We start from the raw sequence: 11,995 nt of genomic DNA, 5'->3' as shown, positions 1-11,995 counted from the left end.
ATTTTCAGTAAGGGAAAAAAACCCAATCAGATTTCAATAACTGTCTGTGGGGTTTGATTCAAAACCGTCAGTTTTGATGAAAACCATTCAGAGGCTTGGTAAAAGTCTTGAGTTTTCAGAAAACAGCTTTTAGCACAAGCTTCGATTTTTCCAAACTGGTTTTCAGAGAAAAAAGAGTAATTTTTCCATTTTAAAAAATCCAGATTCTTTTTAAACTGCAAACTCAACACTTTTACTCCCCAAATTTAAAAGTTTGTACATTTTAGGTCAGATGTTAGGGAAAAACTTTCTAACTCTTAAGTGGAGAAGCTCTGGAATTGGCTTCCAGGGGTGGTTTTGGGATCCCCACCACTGGAGGGTTTTAAGAACAGCTGGACAAACAGCTGGTGGCTTTTCCGGAAGATGCTCTTGGCAAACACAAGGGATTGGGCTCAGTACAGGGGGATTAATTGAGAGCCTCTCGCCTGGGCTGTTCCAGAGACGAGACTGGAATGATCTAGGGGCCTGTCCGGGTTCCAGATGGATTTATGAATTAGCAGCGGCAGGAGGCTGAGAATTCAGATCAACTTTGCCCTTACGTCAGAGCTCTCTCCACTGGGTTCCCTTCTCGCTGGGGATAAATGCGTTTGACATCTGGCCAGCCAGATCCCCGGCACAGACCTGAGCATCACCGGCACACGTGAGGCTCAGCAGGCTGGGGGCAGGCAACGGGAAGGGGAACTGCCTTCTAGCTGATGCAGAAAACCTCAAAAGCTGAAGTGGTTTCACAAATGCACATGCCTAAGCCAGCAGGAGAAAGTGCCAAGCTTCTGTGCCTGGATGGGGCTTTCCACCTGGCAGCCTCGGGCATTTTTAAGGGCTGAGACGCAGGATGTCTGGTTTCTATTCCTGTCTTCAGGGGTGGGGTCTAGTGGTTAGAGCAGTGGGGGCTGGGAATCAGGGTAGCTGGGTTCTATTTCTGCCTCAGGGGATGAGGTCTAGTGGCTAAAGCTGGAACACCCAAGGAGAGAGAAACTGCTCAGTGGGTCCATCTACCCCGGCGTCCTGTCTCTAGCAAAGCCCAGCTGCTTCCGAGGAAGGCACGAGACACCCCCTAGTGGATGAGAAGGGAATAATCTCGCTGTGGAGGAAATTCTCTGCTAGCCCCTTATGCCTAGGGGCTGGAAAGGTCACAGGCAGTAAACAAAAATTCAGGTCCTGTGACCTGTCCCTGACTTTTGCTATAAACCCTTAACTAAAACTTGGGCCAGGGAGCCTGGGGTGCTCGGGTGGGGGCTGGGTGCTCAGGAAATGGCCCAGGACCACTACTGGTGCTGGGAGGGTGGGGGCAGCGGCACACAGCCCACGACCCCCACAAGGACTGGAGGATTGGCAGGGCTTGCAGGGTCCCTACTTGGCTCTGACCAGCATGTCGCTGCAGCCCCTAGTGGGTGGGGTGGCCGGAGGGCTCCGTGTTCTGTTCCCACCACAAGCGCCGATTCTGCAGCTTCCATTGGCTGGGAACCGCAGCCAATGGGAGCTGCGAGGCCAGCGCCTGTGGGCAGCACACTGAGCCCCCTGACCCCTCCGCCTAGGAGCTGCAGGGACATGCCAGTGGGAGGTGGGGAGCCCACCCCCAGGTAAGCACCGCCCTGCACCCCAACTGCCTGCCCCAGCCCTGAGCCCCCACCCAAACTACTGCTGCTGGCCCCTGAGCCTGCACCGGCGGCTGTAGAAGTGTTGGAGGTCATGGAAAGTCATGGAATCTGTGACTTCCCTGACCTCTGTGACAGCCACGCAGCCTTACTCATAGGACCACCTCTTGCTTTCTTCTGTGCTGTGATTGGCAGTGAGTTTCCTGTGGCCCTGAGTCCCCCAGGCCACCGCTTTAATTCCAGGCATTCCCTGTCATCTGACCCAACATCCTCTCCTTTGGCTGAGCAATTGGCCATGGCAGCATCCAGTGGCAAGGTGTTCCAGAGGTTGATAGTCTCAAAATTGGATTTGACTGGTGACAGATTTCATAGATTCATAGACTCTAGGACTGGAAGGGACCTCGAGAGGTCATCAAGTCCAGTCCCCTGCCCTCATGGCAGGACCAAATACTGTCTATACCATCCCAGACAGGCATTTATCTAACCTAGTTTTAAATATCTCCAGAGATGGAGATTCCACAACCTCCCTAGGCAATTTATTCCAGTGTTTAACCACCCTGACAGTTAGGAACTTTTTCCTAATGTCCAACCTAAACCTCCCTTGCTGCAGTTTAAGCCCATTGCTTCTTGTTCTATCCTTAGAGGCTAAGGTGAACAAGTTTTCTCCTTCCTACTGATGACACCCTTTTAGATACCTGAAAACTACTATCATGTCCCCCGTCTTCTCTTTTCCAAAGTAAACAAACTCAATTATTTCAGCCTTCCTTCATAGGTCATGTTGGCTGGGGGGAGGGCTAGTTCAGTGGTTTGAGCATTGGCCTGCTAAATCCAGGGTTGTGAATTCAATCCTTGAGGGGGCCATTTAAGGAACTAGGGTAAAAATCTGTCTGCGGATTGGTCCTGCTTTAAGCAGGGGGTTAGACTAGATGACCTCCTGAGGTCCTTTCCAACCTGGATATTCTATGATTCACAACCTTTAATCATTCTTGTTGCTCTTCTCTGGACCCTCTCCAATTTCTTCACATCTTTCTTGAAATGCGGTGCTCAGCTGAGGCCTGACCAGCACAGACTAGAGCAGAAGAATGACTTCTCATGTCTTGCTCACAACACACCTGTTAATGCAGCCCAGAATCACGTTTGCTTTTTTTGCAACAGCATCACACTGTTGACTCATATTTTGCTTGTGGTCCACTATAACTCCTAGATCCCTTTCTGCCGTACTCCTTCCTAGACAGTCTCTTCCCATTCTGTATGTGTGAAACTGATTGTTCCTTCCTAAGTGGAGCACTTTGCATTTGTCTTTGTTAAACTTCATCCTGTTTACCTCAGACCATTTCTCCAATTTGTCCAGATCATTTTGAATTATGACCCTGTCCTCCAAAGCAGTTGCAATCCCTCCCAGTTTGGTATCGCCTGCAAACTTAATAAGCGTACTCTCTATGCCAATATCTAGGTCGTTGATGAAGATGTTGAACAGAGCCGGTCCCAAAACAGACCCCTGCGGAACCCCACTCGTTATACCTTTCCAGCGGGATTGGGAACCATTAATAACTACTCTGAGTACGGTTATCCAGCCAGTTATGCACCCACCTTATAGTAGCCCCATCTAAGTTGTATTTGCCTAGTTTATTGATAAGAATATAATGCGAGACCATATCAAATGCCTTACTAAAGTCTAGATATACCACATCCACCGCTTCTCCCTTATCCACAAGACTCATCATCCTATCAAAGAAAGCTATCAGATTTGTTTGACATGATTTGTTCTGGTTCACATGATTTGTTCTACATTTGTTCTAGATTTGCCACATTTCAATCATGCCCCCGGGCCCTTCCTGCTTGGGTCATGGATTTGATGGTGGGTGGGGGTGAAGCTGAGAGTCCAGATTCCTGGGTTCTATTCTTGTTCCGATCATCCCATCTGACCTCCTGCATAGCCCAGGCCAGAGAACCAGGGATTCCTCCATCCAGCCCATATCTGATGGCTGAGCCTTGGAATGTATGAATCTGTCATCTTAACAAAATATACGGATTCTTGGTGTCATAGGATCATGGAATATTAGGTTTGTAAGAGACCTCAGGAATTTATCTAGTTCAGTCCCCTGCTCAAAGCAGGACAAACACCAACTAAATCACCCCAGCCAGGGCTTTGTCAAGCCTGACCTTAAAAACCTCTAAGGAAGGAGATTCCACCACCTCCCTAGGTAACCCACTGCAGTGCTTCACCACCCTCCTAGTGACATCGTGTTTCCTAATATCCAACCTAGACCTCCCTCACTGCAACTTGAGACCATTGCTCCTGGTTCTGTCATCTGCCACCACTGAGAACAGCCGAGCTCCATCCTCTTTGGAACCCCCACTTCACATAGTTGACGGCTGCTATCAAATCCCCCCTCACTCTTCTCTTCTGAACACTAAACAATCCCAGTTACCTCAGCCTCTCCTCGTAAGTCATGTGCCCGAGCACCCTAATCATTTTTGTTGCCCTCCGCTGGACTCTCTCCAATGTGTCCACATCCTTTCTGTAGGAAACTGTACGCAATACTCACCAGTGGCAAATAGAAGGGAATAAGCACTTCTCTCGATCTGCTGGCAATGCTCCTACTAATACAGCCTAATATGCCATTAGTCTTCTTCGCAACAAGGGCACACTGCTGACTCACATTGCTGTAATCTCAGGTCCTTTTCTGCAGAACTGCTGCTTATCCAGTCGGTCCCCAGCCTGTAGTGGTGGATGGGATTCTTCTGTCCTAGCCAGCTTTCTATCCACCTTATAGTCCATTCATCCAGCCCATATTTCTTTAACTTTCTGGCAAGAATACGGCGGGAGACCGTACCAAAAGCTTTCCTATATCAAGATATATCATGTCCACCACTTTCTCCATACCCACAGAGCCAGTTATCTCAGTAGATCTCAAAGAACTTTGCCAAGGAGGTCAGTAGCAGTCTCCTGGATTGGACCAGGAGACCTGGTCCAGGTCTCTATCGACCCAGACTCCTTAATCAGTAAGCTCTCTCGTGCATGTAATGTCTTTTTCCTCTGTCTTTATACAGTGCCTAAAAAGGTGGGGCTAGTGGCCATGACCCAACCTCCCACTAGGTTCAAGCCCTGGCTCTGGCAGCAGAGTGGGGGCTAGTTTTAAAGGAACATCTGTTTCTTAGGTGGTGGCTCTGCTAAGAGTGTGTCCGAATGCTCATTTCCATTTATGGTTTGCAGCTTTTCTATTTAGAGAGCAAGTGGGGGCGGAGAATGTAGCAGACACAGAGTTAAGGGGAGTGAACTCAACACACAGGGCAGCACAGCGGCGGGGACAGACAAACAGACACTTTGCTGGGCAAACACACATCATCCGAGTCTCTGCACTGGGTATGTTGCCACCACTTGCTGCCCAGGTGAGTCTGACCTCGTTGGGTTTGAAGGGGAATTTCCCTGTTAAGGCCACCTAGAAACCACAGCAATTTGCTATTGAAAAGGCAAATTAGTTGGACTCCCTGCCACGGGGCATCAGTGGGGTTGGCCTGTGAAACTCCCTGCCACTGGGTAGCACTGGGGTTAACATGGGGGACGCAGTAGACAAAGGTAGCTGGTGAGATCTGTAATGTGGGTGAATTTTCGCTCTTGGTTCATGTTAATTAGTTGAGGGGTTCCCCATTCGAAGAGTCTAAGAAACAGGATCCCATGTCCCTCCCAGTGCCCAAGAGTCTTGCCTCCCAGCCCCTCCACCATTCTCTAACCATTAGGCCTTTCTACCGAGCTAATAATGCTGTGCGGGGGGAAATCCTGGAGAAAGGCAAAATACCAAAGGTCCCTGGTGCAGAGCTGGCAGCACAGAAGGGGGCGGGGTCAGAGAAGCAGCTCGGAGGATTGTGGCTTCCTGTGTTACAATGAGGGTGAGAAGGACCCTGCACGCTCGCACATGTCAGGGTGTAGCACCAATTCCGGTGACTGGCAGATGAGCAAAAGAGAGAGGGTGGGGGAGGGGCGGTTTTGTCTTCCTTGTAGCAGTGAGTTCCACCAGCACCAGCTCCTGCATGCTAAGAGGCAACAGCACCGATCCTCACCTAACTGAGTAGGCCTGATCCCCTGCCCTGAGCCAGATTGGAGCTGGCCACCCTAGAGGGGAAAGGTCCCAGGGCCCATTCCCTGCTCCCCTGACCAGCCAGACGTCCAGATCACAGCTACGTGGTATTCTCTGCACAGCTGTATATTTGATCTACTAGAGTGTTCCCTTCCCCACTCCTCCCATGTCTGCTATCCCCCTTGTCCTCCCCTAATGCTCACAGCTCTATCCTGTAGCAGTGAGTTCCACCGGCTATAGCCCAGTTTCTGAGAATATCTAGCCTGGATATTCTGGAGGACCAGATGGTGCCCAGCGAGGTCCCCTCCAACATTACCTCCCTAACCCACTCTGGTATTTCTCCCTTTTTCTCTTCCACTGTCCCTTTTCGCCGCCACTACCATCCCTTCCAACCCCTCTAATGTCTCTTCCCAGGGCACAGTGGAAAAATATAACACGGCACTCTCACCAACCACAGTGGCAAATTCCAGCAAGACCCCAGAGACCATGAATATCCCTCACCTGACCTCTGCTGTGTTGCTTTTTATCACCTTCCTGGTGGGTGTGGTAGGGAATGGGCTGTATCTGTGGGTGTTGGGACTGAAGATGAGGAGGACGGTGACCACACTCTGGTTCCTCCACCTGGTCTTCTGCTACCTGCTCTTCACACTGCTGATCCCCTTCTTCGCTATCTATGTCCTCCTGGATTTCCACTGGGTCTTCGGCATGGCCACTTGCAAGCTTCTCAATGCCTTCGGTTCCATGGGCATGTTCTCCTCTGTTTTCCTTCTCACATGCATCAGCCTGGACCGCTACACCCTCACTCACCATCCCATCTGGTCCCGGAATCACCGCACCCTGCCACAGGCTGGGAAGCTGGTCGTGGGTGTGTGGCTGGCCTCCTTCGGTCTCAGCACTCCCTACTTGGCTTTCCGGGAGACCCGTGAGGAGGATGGGGGCAGGATTGCCTGCATCAATAATTACAACATCTCTGGAGACTGGAATGGAGCCAAGACGCAGGACCTGGGCAGACGGGTCCACCTGGCCATCTTCATTGTCCGGTTCCTGCTGGGTTTCCTGTTGCCGTTCTGCACCATCACAGGATGCTATATCCGTGTGGGGCTGAAGATGAAGGAGAAGAAGCTGGTGCGGGCTGGGAAGCCTTTCAAAGTCATGGTGGCCGCGATGGTTTCCTTCTTCTTGGGCTGGCTGCCCTACCACCTCTACCACGGCTTGAAGCTCTACAAGAAGGAGATGCCAGAGTCAGTGACAGTTGCCCTTTTGGTCATTTACACCTTCACTTCCTGCTTCAATGCCTCCTTCTCTCCCATCCTCTACCTTTTTGTGGGGGAGAAGTTCTGGCAGGTCTTCAGGACGTCTCTCCTCACTCTGGTCAAAGCAGCTTTTGCTGATGATCTTGACATCAGTGCCCCCAGTCTAATGGAAGACATGGGTCAGAAGTCAAGAACACAAAAGAAGAGATCGTCTGAAAGTACCCAGACTTTGGGAAAGTCGAACACTTGGCATCCCCTTTCTTCCTAGATTCCTCTTGGTTCTGAAACCTAATGGGTTCCAGGTATCTCAGTGTTTATAAACCCCACAGTGTCCCTGGGTTCTAGGTTCCCTGCTGTCTCCAGAATCCCATACATTCTAGGTCTCTCAATTTTTTTGAATCTGAATGGTCATCAGTGTCACCACACTGATAGCCAGCGCCAAAATCTTGTTTCTTTTAGGTCTATATATATGTTTTAACCTAACTGACTCTTTTGGATTCTCTAGCTGGCTCTGGAATCTCATTTACTGTAAGCCTCTGTGTGGTCAAATTCTAAGTCTATTGAATCTAGGTTCCTAACTGGATCTAGGACATCACTGGGTTCTAGAGTGTTTTCGAAACACATAAAATCCAACAGGTTCCAGATTGTTTGCTAAAACTTTCATCTTGAGTCTAGATTTCGAAATGGTTTAAAATAAGTTACAGTATATTATAGAGGAATCTGTGTATTATAATAGCGATATCTACCTCTTCTCTAGTGATTGTCATCAGTAGATCTCAAAGAGCTTTACCAAGGAGGTCAGTAGCAGTCTTCCATTTTTATACAAATGGGGAAATTGAGGCACAGAGTGGGGAAGTGATTTGGCCAAGGTCACCCAGCAGGCTAGTGGTAGAACTGGAACAAATGCAGGTCTCCTACATCCCAGCTGAGGTAATAATAATTTCCAGGTTTTCCTTGAACTATGTAGTTTCTGTAAGGTTTGTGTGACAGTTCTGACATAATTTACAAACACCGTGAGATCCAATCACTGGGATATTTCATGTGGGGAGGCTATGGTTTAGTTTAAGAGTGTCCGGTAAGGAAAACAAGCTAGTAAAATAAAGAGCTGCTCCAGAGAAACCACCTACCCATGAATTCTTCAGGGTGGTGAAGAAGGAACGTCCAAGCTAATAAGAGTGATGCTATAGGAAATATGGGTGATCATTCATAATATTATGGATACGAAATTGCAATGAAACATACCAGATATACCATGTAAGCTATCAGTGGAAAAGCTATCATTTGATAAATATATGTGTATGCATCCTCTTTGTATCATGAGTTGTAAATGTGTTGTACATTGATATATCAAACCTGTGCTGAGTATCTGGGTGACACCTCCAGATACATTGCATCAGCACTATCCAGCCTGTTGGAAGGCCTGTTAAGAATTGGCTGGCAGTGTTGTATTTTGGGTAAGATCCAATCCAGTATTGATCTGGGAATGTGACTGGCCCTTTCATGATAAGAACATTTTGTGTAGTGAATAGAATTTTAAGTGACTTCTCACTTTACTGGGCCTATTTGCTGACTGGGATTTCAATAAAGGGGGCTATGGGGTTTCTTTTTCATTTTTGGCTTCTTGATGACCAGTTTGGTGGATCTGGAGCACAGCTTCTGACTGGTTGCTCTCCTTTTTGCAGCCAACCCTGATCTTTGCACCTCTGGTCACAGGTCACAGTAACTGTGAAGATCTCACCTGCCAGCTCCAGCTAAGTTACAAAACCTTGGCCACGGCTGGGGTCCAGCACATCCAAAAGATGATAAAGTGTTTGAAAGATCCTCCCTGGTCGATTCTCCATTACTGGCAATTTTTAAAGCAGGGCTGGATGGTTTTTCTACCAGGTCTGCTCTAGTTCAACTAGCGACTAATTCAGAGATGTTCTGCAGCAGATCAGACTAGGGGACCACCATGCTGCCTTTGGCCTTGGAATCTCTGATTCCATCCAGCGGTCAGGGAGATGTTGTTGGGGTGCTGTACCAGTTGTCACCTGGACCCACTGGGGTATCTGAGGAAGCCAGGCCTGTGTGGGCCACCACCCCCGGGTGGAGGGTTGTAGGTAAGTTAGACATGCACCTAGATTTTAAAACAGAGGGACTTTTTCCACTGCTACTGTTCAGACAAAACAAGACTGCCAAACCTGACAGATACCACCTCTCGCTGATTCAGAATTCAATAGGATGTCATGGATTCTAGGAATCCTGGCCAGTTCTTAACCTCTTGGGTCCCAGGTCTGTCAGTGTTTTGAATGCGATCTGATCTGACACAGGCTAGATTTAGACATCATGTTTTCCAAGCCACTTTATGTTTCAAAAGCTAATCGGATCCTATGCATTCGAGATATTTGGCTGTGTAGCGATGCAGACTCACCCCTGTGGCACCTCCTGATGGTCGTCTCAGGGAATTAGCTCTCCAGCCTCTGGAGCACCCTCTGCAGACCTGTGTCCCACTACCACTTGGCCTCCGTGTCCCTCCCAGACCCGGTGCCCCATTATCTGGGGAGCTGCCCCCTGGCAAGACCCCTTTCTCTCAGGGCGTCCCCTCTCTGGGGAGCCCCCAACCCTCTAATCCCCACCTTGCCTCAGTCGTGGGCTACTGCCAGTCACCAACTAGCCCCTGATCACTGGGGCGACTGCAGTATCAGCCACTCATCATAGGCCAGGTTGGGTTTGGACCTGCTGCCTCTGCCTACCCGTGGGCTGCCCTCTGCTAGGCCGCAGCCTGGGGCTTTCCAGGCTGGAGCTCCCCAGCTCCTCTGCCTTTCCGCAGCCCTGCTCCTCTCAGGTACCCTGTGTCCAGCTCCTTGCAGCCAGGCCCTTCTCCCTCTACAGCTAGAGAGAAACTACTGAGCTCCTGGCTCCCAGCATCTCGTATATGTCCCTGCTGCAGGTAGGGGATCTTGGGGGACAATTACTGCACTGGTGGGGTGCAAAATAAACATTATTAAGCAAATTCAAAAACAGAGAAAATTCAATAGTGGGGGGTATGGGGTTTGTTAAGGTAGACAATTGGGGAGGGGTTTCTTTTGGTGAACAGTAAGGGGGTTTCAATAGTGGGGTACAATACAGTAGGATACAATACAGTGGGTAACCAATTAACACTGAAGTATAAATGCAACAGGTAGCTAACAATTTCTGTGTAAAGGGGGTGTCACAGCAGCATATAACCAACTAACCGTTATGGATAAAATATGTTAAATAGCAAACAATTTTATGTAAAAATGTGTCACAGTGGTGTAAATGTAGAATGTGAGGTGTGTCAGAGAGGAAGAGGGTAACCAATGGGGTTTTATGCTAAACTTTAGCAATACAGTTGAGGTTTGGCAGCAGTAGGAGCAGGAGTTTCAGCATCAGAGGCGCTGCGGAGGGAGATTTAAACTCAGTGAGACACAGAAGGCAGACAAGCTGCAAGTGACTGGGGAAGCCCGGAGCCCGGGGAGGGGGGGCTGACAGGGGGAAGACAGACTTAATCACAATTATACAGAACACAGCAAAATCTTATCTATGATCTAACTTAACCAAGACTACACACATTAGCAAGTAACAAAACACAATGCAACAATTCTCTTAGCCTAACTTACAGAGTACAATGCTAAACCTAACCTAACCACAGCTATGCAAAATGAAATTACAATTTATCTAGACTAAAGGCTAAACCTAACCTAATGGGTGCACCTTATACTAGGGGTAGTTCCAGGGGGCAGAGTGGTGTGTGCCCAGGATAGAGTTCAGGGAGTTACAGCTTAGCAGCGGCACAGGCTTATTTTTTAGCAGCACAGACCACGGCGTTAGCTTAGGTCTGTCTGCTGGGGAAACAGAGCCAGCAGCCAGGACAGGGGGAGTTTGCAAGAGGGAGTTCTTACCAATCCCCAAAGCAGCAGCAGCAGGAAGAGCAGTTTCAGCATCAGAGAACGCAGAGAGGACTCGATTCGCTCACAATAATCAGGAGATCTCCAGGCAAAATTCGTTGTTCGTGGGAGGGGAGTTTAAAAATGGGGGTATGCTCAAAAACAAACGAGAGCGGGGAGAGGGCCCCCCAAAGACCCCTAGCTGATCAGACCAGGTGGCAAAGCAAAGACCTTCTCCGAGGTCTGATCAGAAAATGTCTGGTTATAAAGGCAAACTTAGGCAGTATCCCGCCAGTAACTTTGAAAGGCTCCCTCTGTCACAGGGGAGGAGACACAGGAAAAAACTGCAGGTAGGCATAGAACATGTCTGGGCAAGCTCTAAGCCACAGGCATTACTCATACACTCAGCTATGTGGCCACTTTAGGTCTTGCATACCTGGGCAGAGCACCCTACACCGAGCCCAGGTCTGAACAAAGGAGCCAAAAGCCCCCCCCCCCCGAGCAGAGCAATGGCTTCAATTAGTCTGCACTAGCCATTTCCATGAGCAGGGTCAGGCTGTGACTTTAGTTAGCACCATGGCCGGGAGGGGCGGCCACACAGAACAACAGAAAGGAGAGGGGAAAACGGAATGCAGCAGGGTGGGCAGCTGTAACAGACAGTATAGGGCCATCTGAGGCCTCATTGGGGCGTGGCCTAGCTGTGGCTGCTTCCCCAATCAGTCTATTAGCTGCTTTCCCTGCCACAGCCCTCTCCCAGGGCTGTTTTAAGCCCTTCAGGCCAGGAGCGGAGTAACCACCCCGCTACAGGCTGGTTCTTGAACCTCTTGGGTTCTAGGTCTGCCAAGATTTTAAAACCCAGAGAGATCCTATGTGGTCTGGCGCATCCTAGTTTCCAACCTCATATATGACGTCCTAGACCACATATGACCAGTTTGGGTTTTTAAATTTTTTGTCAGAGCAAGAACCCAATAAGTTCAAGAATCACTCAAATGTCTAGAACTCGTGGGGTACTATTGTGTTTTTAAATGTATGTGTAAAATATATACACACACACACACACACAATAGTACCACATTAGTTCTATATATTTGGCTAGTTCTAGAACACAAGAGGTTTAAGGTATGACAATGTCTTGAAACCCA

The 11,995-nt window shown here is 49.0% G+C and overlaps 1 pseudogene; it reads left to right on the top strand.

Moving 5' to 3' along the window:
- The first annotated feature begins 5,519 nt into the window (after window positions 1-5,519).
- Window positions 5,520-7,182, top strand: LOC123351963 (annotated as a pseudogene).
- The last annotated feature ends 4,813 nt before the right edge of the window (window positions 7,183-11,995 follow it).

The sequence above is a fragment of the Mauremys mutica genome, chromosome 17 (genome assembly GCF_020497125.1).
Source record: "Mauremys mutica isolate MM-2020 ecotype Southern chromosome 17, ASM2049712v1, whole genome shotgun sequence".
In the NCBI taxonomy this organism is placed as follows: domain Eukaryota; kingdom Metazoa; phylum Chordata; order Testudines; family Geoemydidae; genus Mauremys; species Mauremys mutica.
The sequence above is the reverse complement of the archived record's forward strand: the minus strand, read 5'-3'. Positions and strand labels throughout refer to the sequence as shown.